The sequence below is a fragment of the Ranitomeya variabilis genome, chromosome 8 (genome assembly GCF_051348905.1).
Source record: "Ranitomeya variabilis isolate aRanVar5 chromosome 8, aRanVar5.hap1, whole genome shotgun sequence".
NCBI classification, from domain to species: domain Eukaryota; kingdom Metazoa; phylum Chordata; class Amphibia; order Anura; family Dendrobatidae; genus Ranitomeya; species Ranitomeya variabilis.
Window position 1 is genome coordinate 36,111,771 of NC_135239.1, and position 14,715 is coordinate 36,126,485.

General features: G+C 42.8%; 1 protein-coding gene across 3 annotated transcripts in view; it reads left to right on the top strand.

Moving 5' to 3' along the window:
- GLIS1 (GLIS family zinc finger 1) overlaps positions 1-14,715 on the top strand; it is a 130,994-nt gene that overhangs the window by 72,655 nt on the left and 43,624 nt on the right. The gene's annotated exons all lie outside the window — the stretch shown is intronic.

Genomic DNA, 14,715 nt, shown 5'->3' on the forward strand with positions numbered 1-14,715 from the left:
ACGTACTAAACTGAAGCTCGGGCATAAGAGACAATATTGTCTCAGGGCACTTGTACCTGCAGCGTCTTGGCAGAACGCTGTACTGGATAGAATGCTGTGGAGGATCAGGCGTGATGTGCTGCTGTCAGACGCGGTGTCCACATAAGCATCAGTTGAGTGCTAGATAAACACAGTGATGTCACAGTACATTGATAATACACACAGTGATGTCACAGTACATTGATAATACAGTGATGTCACAGTACATTGATAATACACACAGTAATGTCATGGTACAAGGAACCGAGGAATGGCCAAAACTTTATGGGACTCTCAACTTTTGGAGTTTACATAAACATATGTCCCTTTCTGACCTTTCCCAGACCCCAAATTTGCTGGGTTTGAACATTTTAGACAGTTCCAGCAAAACAGTTCCAGCAGACTTTTAGAAAATGGGCAGCACGGTGGCGCAGTGGTTAGCACAGCAGCCTTGCAGCGCTGGAGTCCTGGGTTCAAACCCCACCAAGGACAACATCTGCAAAGAGTTTGTATGTTCTCTCCGTGTTTGCGTGGGTTTCCTCTGGTTCTCCGGGTTTCCTCCCACATTCCAAAGACATACTGATAGGGAATTTAGATTGTGAGCCCCATCAGGGACAGCGATGATAATGTGTGTAAAGCGCTGCGGAATATGTTAGCACTATATAAAAATAAAGATTATAAAAAATAAAGATTATAAAAATACTGTATGCACCGAACGTTAACAGGAAATGTCATACAAATGGGCACAAAAAGCAAAATAAGGTTTCATGGGAAGACTTAGAACAGGACCCTACTCAATTTTTCACTCCCAGTTCTTTATTCACATCCATCCATAGACATCAATTACTACACCTTACCCTTAAAGGGAACTTGTCAGGTGATTTAAGCTGCCTGAACCACAGACAGGATGATTCAGAGACAGGCTCCATCTTTACAGGCATACATATATTGAGCAAACAAGCTGGAGTTAGGTGATTGGGATGGCAAGTCACAGGATACGTCCCCGGCGGCTTCTTTTTGCTTGGCTCTGCCTGACTGATGGGTCTCTCCTTATGCACACATTCGGGGCACCTTCCCCCGTGACTAGTCATCCCAGTCACCTCGTTTTTGACTGATCAAGGAGTTTCCAATTTTATCATAAAAATTTGTATTAATGCAGTGCAGATTCCCTGCTGTGCCGGCTTCCCTGATACTGATAGCCGTACTCATGCTTTACAGTACCCCAAATCCCTACAACTGCAAGGAAAGAAGAACGTCTTAAAAAGTGTAACAGACTGAAAAAACAAACAAAATTAAATTGTTATGGTTGTTTGTAACTTAAGATACTTGCACAAAAAGATGAGTCTAGAATGCTGGAAATGTGATTTAGTGCTGTTGTTAGAAGAACATAGCTTCTAATAATGTTTTTTCTCCACTGCTGTTGACTAGCAGCTAGAATTTATTGGGTCACCTTGGAAAGATAGTCGGAATCTGAGGCTGAGGCTGCACGCAATGTGGCATGTAACAAGCAGCAGCTTGTACGGTTGCATCCTCTGAAGTACATCGAGTCACATCTATCAGCGATCATGAAAGGCTGCAATTTCCAAAACTTGTCATCAATCCTTAAGCTTCAGAGAACAAAAAGATATTCCCTCGCCCAGAGCAGATATTCAGTTTGCTGCGTTAGCACTGTATCTAAATGCCAGAATTGCTAACCTGATTTTTTTAAAAGGATAACTTATACAAATATCACAGACCATCAATATCCTTACGCCAGAAATCTTACTCCAGTCCCTGACTGACATCTGTGGCAAGGCTCACACCACTTGTCAGATGTTTCTGATTCAGTAAAGAAGCACTCCTCCTCCTCCCCTCACAGTTTTCATCCTCTTAATATATTGTAGTCATCATACTATACAGCACTGTGTCCTTATAATTGCTCATTTTGCCTTTCTACCCAGTTAATTCTTCTCTTTTCCATTAGGTCTACATCACGTGATTAAAAACCGACTAGCTGAATCCATCTAAGCTCTATGTAGAAACAAGAGGTCAATTTTCCCTGCATGAGTCATCTCTGTTGTGAACTATACTTTTTGGCTCCCTCTTGTGGTCACTAGCGGTATGGCATTTGGATATTCTTTCCCCAGGTTGGTAGTCACCTGGTTCGTTAGACCCTGGGTGTTCCTATTTAAACTTCCTGGATTCTTAGTCCATTGCCTGGCATCAATGTAATCAGTCCTTGTCTGGTTGCTCCTGTCTACTGGTCCTGATTTTTGCATGATAAGCTAAGTTCTGCTTTCTTATTTTGTTTATTTGTATTGCTCTGTTTTTTGTTCAGCTTGTTCATAATGTGATTCCTGTTTTTTGCTGGAAGCTCTAAGGGGGCTGATATTCTCCCCCCACACCGTTAGTCGGCGCGGGGGTTCTTGGATATTCAGCGTGGATATTTTTGTAGGGTTTTTCGCTGACCGCATAAGTCCGCTTTCTATATTTCTGCTATTATATAGTGGGCCTCTCTTTGCTGAATCTAGTTCATACTTACGTTTGTCCTTTCTTCTTACCTCACCGTTATTATTTGTTGGGGGCCTGTCTTTTCTTTGGGGTACCTTTCTCTTGAGGCAAGTGAGGTCTGATTTTCTCTGAAAGGGTTAGTTAGTTCTCCGGCTGGCGCGAGACGTCTAGAACCAACGTAGGTACGTTCCCCGGCTGCTATTAGTAGTGGGCTAGGATCAGGTATGCGGTCAGCTCAGTTACCACCTCCCTATGAGCTGGTTTTTTATGTTTGCAGACTTTGCTGAAAACCCTGAGATCCTCTACCATTGGGATCATAACAGAATGCCAGGCCGAGTGAATAGTTAATGCATTGCAGAAGTGGGACTAAAAGAAAAGAAGTTCTGAGTTTTTTTTTTTTTTTTCTCTTCCTCCCCTTTATCTCTGAGTGGCTTGAAGTTCTGCTGCAGACATTAATGTTCAGACTCTGATTACTAGTGTGGATCAGCTTGCTGCACGAGTGCAGGGCATTCAGGATTTTGTTACTAGCAGTCCTATGTTAGAGCCTAAGATACCTATTCCTGAGCTGTTCTCTGGAGATCGATTTAAATTTAGGAATTTTAGGAATAATTGTAAATTGTTTCTATCTTTGAAACCTCGTTCGTCTGGAGACTCAGCTCAGCAAGTTAAAATTGTTATCTCCTTCTTGCGGGGCGACCCTCAGGATTGGGCTTTCTCATTGGCGCCAGGAGATCCGGCATTGGCAAATATTGATGCGTTTTTTCTGGCGCTCGGATTGCTTTATGAGGAGCCCAATCTTGAAATTCAGGCAGAAAAGGCTTTGCTGGCTATCTCTCAGGGCCAGGATGAAGCTGAAGTGTATTGCCAAAAATTTCGAAAATGGTCCGTGCTTACTCAGTGGAATGAGTGTGCTCTGGCCGCAAATTTCAGAAATGGCCTTTCTGAAACCATTAAGAATGTGATGGTGGGCTTCCCCATTCCCACAGGTCTGAATGATTCTATGACGCTGGCCATTCAGATTGATCGGCGTTTGCGGGAGCGCAAATCCGCTAATCCTCTGGCGGTGTTGTCTGAACAGACACCTGATTTAATGCAATGTGATAGAATTCAGACTAGAACTGAACGGCAAAATCATAGACGTCAGAATGGGTTGTGTTTTTACTGTGGTGATTCTACACATGTTATATCAGCATGCTCTAAACGCCTAACAAAGTTTGTTAGTCCTGTCGCCATTGGTAACTTGCAGCCCAAATTTATTTTGTCTGTGACTTTAATTTGCTCATTGTCTTCCTACCCTGTTATGGCGTTTGTGGATTCAGGTGCTGCCCTGAGTCTTATGGACTTGTCGTTTGCCAAGCGCTGTGGTTTTGTCCTGGAGCCTTTAGAAAATCCTATTCCTCTTAGAGGAATTGATGCTACGCCATTGGCGGAGAATAAACCGCAGTATTGGACACAAGTGACCATGTGCATGACTCCTGAACATCGGGAGGTGATTCGTTTTCTTGTTCTGCATAAGATGCATGATTTGGTCGTTTTGGGTCTGCCGTGGTTACAGGCCCATAATCCAGTTTTGGATTGGAGGGCTATGTCTGTGTCAAGTTGGGGTGTCAGGGAATTCATTGCGATTCCTCGTCGGTGTCTATTGCTTCTTCTACTCCTTCTGAAGTCCCTGAGTATTTGTTGGACTATCAGGATGTATTCAGTGAGTCCAGGTCCAGTGCTCTTCCTCCTCATAGGGACTGTGACTGCACTATAGATTTGATTCCTGGTAGTAAGTTTCCTAAGGGACGATTATTTAATCTGTCGGTACCTGAGCATGCCGCGATGCGTTCTTATATAAAGGAGTCTTTGGAGAAAGGACATATTCGTCCATCCTCTTCCCCTCTTGGTGCGGGATTCTTTTTTGTGGCCAAGAAAGACGGATCTTTGAGACCTTGTATAGACTATCGGCTTCTGAATAAAATCACGGTTAAATTTCAATATCCTTTGCCACTATTGTCGGACTTGTTTGCTCGGATTAAGGGTGCCTGTTGGTTCACCAAGATAGATCTTTGTGGTGCGTACAACCTTGTGCGCATTAAGCAGGGAGATGAATGGAAAACTGCATTTAATACGCCCGAAGGTCATTTTGAGTACTTGGTGATGCCTTTTGGGCTCTCTAATGCTCCTTCAGTGTTTCAGTCCTTTATGCATGACATCTTCCGGAAGTATCTAGATAAATTTGCGATTGTTTATCTGGATGACATTTTGTTTTTTTCTGATGATTGGGATTCTCATGTAAAGCAGGTCAGGATGGTGTTCCAGGTTTTGCGCGATAATGCTTTGTTTGTGAAGGGCTCAAAGTGTCTCTTTGGAGTGCAGAAGGTTTCCTTTTTGGGTTTTTTTTTTTCCCCTTCTGCTGTGGAGATGGACCCAGTCAAGGTCCGAGCTATTCATGATTGGACTCAACCCACGTCCATTAAGAGTCTTCAGAAGTTCTTGGGTTTTGCTAATTTCTACCGTCGTTTTATTGCTAACTTTTCTAGCTTTGTTAAACCTCTGACGGATATGACCAAGAAAGGTTCTGATGTTGCTAATTGGGCTCCTGCGGCCATGGAGGCATTCCGGGAGCTGAAGCGCCGGTTTACTTCGGCGCCTGTTTTGTGCCAGCCTGATGTCTCACTTCCCTTTCAGGTTGAAGTAGATGCTTCTGAGATCGGTGCAGGGGCTGTTTTGTCACAGAGAGGCTCTGGTTGCTCTGTGATGAGACCACGTGCTTTCTTTTCCAGGAAGTTTTCGCCTGCTGAGCGGAACTATGATGTTGGTAATCGGGAGTTGTTGGCCATGAAGTGGGCATTTGAGGAGTGGCGTCATTGGCTCGAGGGAGCTAAGCATCGTGTGGTGGTCTTGACTGATCACAAAAATCTGATGTCTCTCGAGTCTGCTAAGCGCCTGAATCCTAGACAGGCTCGATGGTCATTGTTTTTCTCCCGTTTTGACTTTGTGGTCTCATACCTGCCTGGTTCGAAAAATGTGAAGGCTGATGCTCTCTCTAGGAGCTTTGTGCCTGACTCTCCTGGAGTCTCAGAGCCGGCTGGTATTCTTAAAGAGGCAGTAATCTTGTCGGCCATTTCTCCTGATTTGCGACGTGTGTTGCAGAGATTTCAGGCTGGTAGACCTGACCCTTGTCCACCTGACAGACTGTTTGTTCCTGATAAATGGACCAGCAGAGTTATTTCCGAGGTTCATTCCTCGGTGTTGGCAGGGTATCCTGGGATTTTTGGTACCAGAGATTTGGTGGCTAGGTCCTTTTGGTGGCCTTCCTTGTCACGGGATGTGCGTTCTTTTGTGCAGTCCTGTGGGACTTGTGCTCGGGCTAAGCCTTGCTGTTCTCGTGCCAGCGGGTTGCTTTTGCCCTTGCCCGTCCCGAAGAGGCCTTGGACACACATTTCCATGGATTTCATTTCAGATCTTCCGGTGTCTCAGGGAATGTCTGTCATCTGGGTGGTGTGTGATCGTTTTTCCAAGATGGTCCATTTGGTGCCCTTGCCTAAGTTGCCTTCCTCTTCCGATCTGGTTCCTTTGTTTTTTTAGAATGTGGTTCGTTTGCACGGCATTCCTGAGAATATCGTGTCTGACAGAGGATCCCAGTTTGTGTCCAGATTCTGGCGATCTTTTTGTGCTAAGATGGGCATTGATCTGTCGTTCTCGTCTGCCTTTCATCCTCAGACTAATGGCCAAACGGAGCGAACTAATCAGACGCTGGAGGCTTATTTGAGATGTTTGGTTTCTGCGGATCAGGATGATTGGGTGACCTTCTTGCCATTGGCTGAGTTTGCCCTCAATAATCGGACTAGTTCCGCTACTTTGGTTTTGCCATTTTTCTGCAACTCTGGTTTTCATCCTCGTTTCTCCTCAGGTCATGTTGAGCCTTCTGACTGTCCTGGGGTGGATTCCGTGGTTGATAGGTTGCAGCGGACTTGGAATCATGTGGTGGACAACTTGAAGTTGTCACAGGAGAAGGCTCAGCGTTTTGCCAACCGCCGCCGCGGTGTGGGTCCCCGACTTCGTGTTGGGGATTTGGTTTGGTTGTCTTCTCGGTATGTCCCTCTGAAGGTTTCCTCTCCTAAGTTTAAGCCTCGCTTTATTGGTCCTTATAGAATATTGGAGGTCCTTAATCCGGTGTCTTTTCGTTTGGATCTTCCTGTGTCGTTTGCCATTCACAATGTGTTCCATAGGTCTTTGTTGCGGCGGTACATTGTACCTGTGGTTCCTGCTGTTGACCCTCCTGCTCCGGTCTTGGTTGAGGGCGAGTTGGAGTACGTGGTGGAGAAGATCTTAGATTCTCGTCTCTCTAGACGGAGGCTTCAGTATCTGGTCAAATGGAAGGGCTATGGTCAGGAGGATAATTCCTGGGTGGTCGCCTCTGATGTTCATGCGGCCAATTTGGTTCGTGCCTTTCACGCTGCCCATCCTGATCGCCCTGGTGGTCGTGGTGAGGGTTCGGTGACCCCTCCTTAAAGGGGGGGTACTGTTGTGAACTATACTTTTTGGCTCCCTCTTGTGGTCACTAGCGGTATGGCATTTGGATATTCTTTCCCCAGGTTGGTAGTCACCTGGTTCGTTAGACCCTGGGTGTTCCTATTTAAACTTCCTGGATTCTTAGTCCATTGCCTGGCATCAATGTAATCAGTCCTTGTCTGGTTGCTCCTGTCTACTGGTCCTGATTTTTGCATGATAAGCTAAGTTCTGCTTTCTTATTTTGTTTATTTGTATTGCTCTGTTTTTTGTCCAGCTTGTTCATAATGTGATTCCTGTTTTTTGCTGGAAGCTCTAAGGGGGCTGATATTCTCCCCCCACACCGTTAGTCGGCGCGGGGGTTCTTGGATATTCAGCGTGGATATTTTTGTAGGGTTTTTCGCTGACCGCATAAGTCCGCTTTCTATATTTCTGCTATTATATAGTGGGCCTCTCTTTGCTGAATCTAGTTCATACTTACGTTTGTCCTTTCTTCTTACCTCACCGTTATTATTTGTTGGGGGCCTGTCTTTTCTTTGGGGTACCTTTCTCTTGAGGCAAGTGAGGTCTGATTTTCTCTGAAAGGGTTAGTTAGTTCTCCGGCTGGCGCGAGACGTCTAGAACCAACGTAGGTACGTTCCCCGGCTGCTATTAGTTGTGGGCTAGGATCAGGTATGCGGTCAGCTCAGTTACCACCTCCCTATGAGCTGGTTTTTTATGTTTGCAGACTTTGCTGAAAACCCTGAGATCCTCTACCATTGGGATCATAACACATCTCCCTCTTCAACTCTACAACACTGCAAAGTCCCTGGCATCCCAGCTCCACGTCCTCCTCACCTCCTCCCCCTGTCAGGGACGTTTGCAGTGACTTATGACTCATACAGGGAAAATTAACCTCCTTTTTCTACGTAGAGCTTAAAAGGATCCAGCTAGTCAGTTATTAAGCATGTGATGTCATAGACCGAATGAAAAAGAGAAGAATTTACTGAGTAGAAAGGCAAAATGAGCAATTGTAAGTACACAGTGCTATGTAATGTGATGACTGCAATATGTTCAGAGGATAAAAACTTTGATGGGAGCGATTCTCTAAGAGGTGTGCGCCTCTTAATGAATCAAAAGGGTCTGACTTCTGTACACTTCCTCATCAAGACCGGCAAGAAAATCATCGGCCTTGATGAATCGGGGCCAATATGACTGACTGTTTAGATAAAGGATTGCAGACTCTTTAAAAACAGGAAATAAATGAGACAATTTATTGTGGTCTTTCAAAATGCCACTTAATCCCTTTCTGATAGTTCCAAAAAAGAGTGATCACAAGGTAATTCCTTGTAGTAAAAAGCTCATCTTTCCATCTGATCTCAATTACTGTGTTCCTCCTCATCTGGATGTTCAAGGTTTGCCGGGCTAGTCTATGACTGCCAGATCCTACATTCACCCCCTACTTTCATATTGTCTTCTTCTCACCAGGTCCATTGACTTGGGCCATGCAGTAGTAAGAGGAAACCGTCTAATCTCCCCGCAATATCCTGTTATGTTTCATACTTAGTGCGTGTTATTTTAGTTTTATTGCATTTGAGATTTATCTGCATTATAATCAGAATAGTGTCCAACCAAAATAATGAGGCAATGCCTTCTAGACCTTCATGTTTGAAGATTAATTTTCCTGCTTTCTTAGATTCAGTGTTCCAGACAACTGGAATTTTGATTGTCTGAGACAAGAGAAATTAGCAAATCTAATATGCTTTTACATGGAAGCAGAATAACCTCCTTCTTCTCAACCGGCGCTTACATACATTATCCAGACTTTTCGGTCTATACACTCCATCCGAGTGTGAGCCGTGAAATTGATGTGTGGACTTTACTTCCAAAACAAATGATCTGCTCCATAAGGCAAGGGGTTCACGAAGTTACATCTCAATCCTTATGAGGAGAAATGGAGATTGCAGTCGGGACAGAAGGTTCAGCCAACTGAATATGGATGGACTTTGTCACAGTGTTAAAATTAGGGACCATGAGGCATCAACTCCAAAGGCATTTTCATATAAGGTTAAAAATATATATGGTGGGATCAAATGCACTGGGTATCTACATAATCCAATTCAATGGGTCTACAAATTTTGGAAAAGTAAATGATCTTTAAGGGAACTGGCATTTTTTTATTTTGTGCTATATCTAAGATATAAAATGCATTCTAAATGTAAAAATGTAAAGGGGATTTTGAGGAATTAAACAATGAAGGACTATCATTAGGAAACGCAACCAATGTTTAATCAGCGGTCGTCTGTCTCCGGGTCAATGGCTAACAAGTAGAAACAAGGGGAATAAATTCTTTTATTTTTTTGCACAACCACAACAGCTCATATGTGTACCTGTATAGATCGCTGGGCCTGGTACTCTCATCAATCAAATCTCAATTCTAGGGATGGGAGATCAATGTTTTAACCGTCAATATGCCCTTTACTTAAAAAAAATTAAATTGACCTACCGGACGCCTTCCCACCAAAACCATATTTACTGAACATTCAATTTCTAAGTCCAAGCTGCCATTTTTCCTTCTCTGGGAACCAGGACATAAAGATCTAATTATTATATGAATGCATTTCTTGTATGGAGAGTGACACTCCTCAGTTTTGTACTTATTGGTAATATTTTACAAGCAGTAGAATTGTTTTTAATACATTTTTAAAGGCTAGGGTCACCTTTGGTATGGAGACAATATTTTGACAATATGTTAGTGGATACCTTTAGTTGTGAAAATTGTAGACTGAGACGTAGTGCAATTATTATTTCTTCATTAATTTCAGACCCCCTGATATGCAGTTTGTAGCTTGATCCAAGTTTCCATTTTTTCTTTTGAGGGAGTTCCCCTCCCAGTAATACATGCTGGATATGAGCTCTGTGTGTATCCAAGGTGCTGCTGTTTTTACTTACTTTCATTCTATTGGGGCCATTTACATGTCCGTGATTTTCTGTGGACCGAGTGGTCTGTGCAAAATCGCGGAGACATGTCCGATTTTAATACGAGTGTCAGATCAAATTCAGCAATGTAAATCTATGGGCCTATGAAAAAATTTGACAACAGTCTGATTTTCACGGACTGCCACACAGGAAAAGATGAGTAAACTTTTGTTTTTCCATGCACGAGAAAAGCCAATGACACTCCGACCACTCTTTATCAAATCTGATTAAACTAATCCGTTCTTTTTTCTTGTACGTGAGAAAAACAGACGTCTGAATGAGGCCTAACACTGAGAAAAGAGAGGGGCAAGGAGAGACCCTCACCGATCTGCTATGAATGACCTATCCTGTAGATAGGTCAAGAATATCTATGCCCAGACAACCTCTTTAAGTATATGAAAAGAGTAAAATTATGCCGGTTCGCTTTTATTTCTCAAATTGTATAACAGCCCTCACTTTGATGACTAATATTTTTGTTTATTAGCATCAATTCTCTTTATAATTTTATTTTAACTTTTTTATATTTTGAAGTTTCAAAATTTCAGTAAAGATATAAAAGTTGGACCAGATGAATTAAGCTTAACTTATAAAAGACCCTTTTAAGTAGTCCTTAAAGAGGTTGTCTACTTGTTGATTACCTGATCACATGTGGTCCAGTATAACATGGAGTCAGGGGAATTCTATGATAGGTACAAGGGTTGCAATCGCATCTGGGCCATGGAAACTAGAGGGTCCCGAAGGTCCCTTTGTCCTATATGAAAAGACTAATACTATTAAAAAGCTGTGTTAGTTAAGGCCCCGTTGGAGATTTTGCACTGGGGCCCAAAAGCTTCAAGTTACACCACTACATGGAGTCAATTCAGATTAAAGGGAGACCATGTTAATATATTGTATATCAATGTTGTCCCTCATGGGCGGGGATTCAAGTATATCCATATCCCCAATTGGACATATGGTAAAGGTCTGTGCAGGCAGAACAACTCCTTTAAGTGGTTAGCACTGATAACTAAGGCATTTGGTAGATAGGTAATAATCACTAATAAGTTAATTAGATGATGTTTATGTTTATTGTATATGTTATATTAAGAGCATTAAAGATCATTGATAAATATTCCACATCTATCTGTCAGAAGATGAAAATGGAATCCAAATGTAACATTCCCCAAACTTTTCTAACTGTAAATCTCACCTCAGCCTGCAAATAATTACAACCAGCCGCATGATGTGGAATGAATACATCTGGACGGTACCCAGCCTACAGGTCAAAATTTATTGCCTCGGGGAATGCTTTCACAGTCATGGAGTTTATGAGTGGACCAAGGGGGTTTATTCTTCAGTGATGTAATGGCATTTCATGTACGCGCTGCGGAGAACATTGTGTACACGATGCTACTGTACATTGCACAATTCTGCTACATCCGATCCTGCATGGCCATCCTCCGTAATCATCTTTCATTGCCTATTCTGGTTTTTTTGTACTATAATTGAACATTATTTTCATTTCTATTGCCTATGGAAATAAGAATTACTCGCTAACTGGTAAAGGTGTTTTCATAAATTGCTGATTTACTCTGGATTTTACATAGTGCTGCAAAATCTGTTATGTGAGGATTGAGTTGTTGATTTGCCAAAGATTTCTACTTAAACAAAGGGTGAAATACGCACTGAAAATCCCTAGAAAAAATTGACATGCTGCAGATTTCAGAATTGTAAGTTTGGACATTTCCCATAACGTGTAGGTACTATACTGTATTTATGTTGTAGATTTTCTGCTCAGAAATCCATGCGGAAAATCCTCAGCAAAAGTACTACGTGTGTTTTTGACCTAGCGTCATATTCAGGTTTGCAGAAGATGCAGTGAAATTTTTAATGTAAACCCTAATAACAAATGTAGGCCATGCACCATAGCAATAGTCCTCGATTGGCAATGCTGTTGGAAATTTCTTCATGAACAGTGTCAGCAAAGTGCTCCTTACATAGATAGCGTCATCGATTTCCCCTCCTAAATAACAGTGTCACACATAAACAGTTCAAGCTGCCTGGATCCAATGCAAAATCCCTCAAAGTATAAAATAATGAACTCAAATTTGTCTTCAGACCCCCATACCAGACTGAGTCCATGTTTGCACAGGCAAAGTATTAAGGGAAATGTAGTTGGGGCTATAAACAATGTAAACAGGAAGTAAAATCAACAACAGAAGAAGAATCAACACCTTTCAGTTCCTGTGACCTGCGGTGGATACCGCATCCGTCTCCTCTCTCCACAGCCTCCTCTAAGGCTCGATCGGCTGGTTTAGAGCCCTCTATTTCAGGATCCCTTGTTTATCCTACTATCTTGATGCAATATTACTCCTAAAGGTACCTTCACACTAAACGATATCGCTAGCGATCCGTGACGTTGCAGCGTCCTGGCTAGCGATATCGTTTAGTTTGACACGCAGCAGCGATCAGGATCCTGCTGTGATATCGCTGGTCGTTGAACAAAGTTCAGAACTTTATTTGGTCGTCAGACCGGCGTGTATCGTCATGTTTGACACCAAAAGCAACGATGCCAGCGATGTTTTACGCTGGTAACCAGGGTAAATATCGGGTTACTAAGCGCAGGGCCGCGCTTAGTAACCCGATGTTTACCCTGGTTACCAGTGTAAAAGTAAAAAAAACAAACAGTACATACTCACCTGCGCGTCCCCTGCCGTCCGCTTCCTGCTCTGACTGAGCGCCGTAAAGTGAAAGCACAGCACAGCGGTGACGTCACCGCTCTGCTGTTAGGGCCGGCGCTCAGTCAGGGTGGGAAGCGGACGCCGGGGGACGCGCAGGTGAGTATGTACTGTTTTTTTTTTTTACTTTTACGCTGGTAACCATTGTAAACATCGGGTTACTAAGCGCGGCCCTGCGCTTAGCAACCCGATGTTTACCCTGGTTACCCGGGGACCTCGGCATCGTTGGTCGCTGGAGAGCGGTCTGTGTGACAGCTCTCCAGCGATCAAACAGCGACGCTGCAGCGATCGGCATCGTTGTCGCTATCGCTGCAGCGTCGCTTAATGTGAAGGTACCTTAAGGGTCTATGCTTTATACCCTTTTTCTAGCTCTCCATAGAGCACACTGATGAAGGTCCTTGGTAGACCGAAACGTTTGAATACTGTATGTATATAAAAAACACTTTTTGCATCAGACCCATACGAGTGTGCCAAGTATATCCTATACTACCCTTCAAGGTCTGGGCACCTACTTCTTCGGCACCTGCACCCTCGGGCTGTGCTTATCATCTACTCTACAGCATCTAGATAATAGACACAATGATATCCCACCACAGGGATAATAAGCCCAGTGATGCCACAAAACAGAGGTAATAAACAGTGATGATGTCATAGTCGAAGAGATTACATTGAAGTCACATTATAGTAATAACATGCACTGGGATAATGCACACAGTGATGTCACAGTACAGAGCTTACAAACACTGGTACTTGCTTAAGCTATTTATTGCACAGCAATGTACAGATATTGTCGTCGCTCACATTGTTTTCTGTGCCCATTGTGGCTCACCACCTAAATTTCACTTATCAATACTTATTTGGTGTGTCAAAGGAAACTGAAGGACACATATGAATTGGGAAGAATATGCCAATATTGCCCTTGTTTCCATTCATTCCTGGAACCAGAGAACTGAAAAGCAACAGTGCTAACCACTGAGCTAACTCCTTACATCTGTTAATCTCTTATACAAGAGCTGTAGGCTTATGTTGTGGAGGAGCTGTGTTGAGTAGACAGCAGATGGTGTTGTTATTTGTTTTAGTCTTTGTGCTTGTAGTTCCTGCCGAGTCTATATTATACGGCCTCTTGGTTCTTGTGTGTGTTAGTTCTCTTTCTGTAATCCAACATGGTGTGATGAAGAATCACAATGGTTACTCTATGTCCCAAGTAAAACAGATCATTTACACACAATGTCTAAATGTTGGTGATTCTGCTGAAAGCTGAAATCTGCAACAAGATCATTATAGATTCTTAGGATGCAATTCTGGTTGAGAAGAACTGGGGATGACCTGCTATTGTAACCCAAATACTGGACTAATTAGGCACCCCATTGCGGGTATCTGAAAGTGACATAGAAAATAAGGATATACTGTAGAGCCCAATTTTTGAGATCGTGCCAATCAACAGTTTTAAATTAAGTACATTTCATAGTTCTTTACTATTTAAGTTTCACGAGTGAATGCCTGATATTTGCAGACGTGTTTTAATTTGTGTATGGTATAACGATTCAGATAGTACACATTCTCGCTACTATCGTTTGTCCGCTCTCTGCAAAAGAATAATTTGTTAATACCAAAATAAAACCCTCAAAAGAGCTGAGAAAGAGTGGTGCCTGGCCTGGCTGAATAGGATCTTTGTTTGGAGCTGACGTAATGTATACTCTAATTGTATATCTTGCATTAAGTTTGTAATGGCCGGGGCGGCATCACTTAATCAAAACACGGCCTGATGGCAGAAGGCTTAATTAGCTGCTTCAGTGGGAGCGCAGCTAGTTAAATATTGTGATTAGATTAATTAGAAGGGATTATGGTTACGTTTCTCGCTTCTGTACACTGTGAATTTTCCATGGTGGTCTGAGGCTTCACTTTTCTAAAGCATAGCTTAACCCATAAATTGCCAGGAGTGTTTCAATTTTGGTAACAGCCATACAGGGGCTTTTCTGAAATTTCAGACTAACATGATATCCATTGGGGAATAATGCAAAACATATCAAATTGT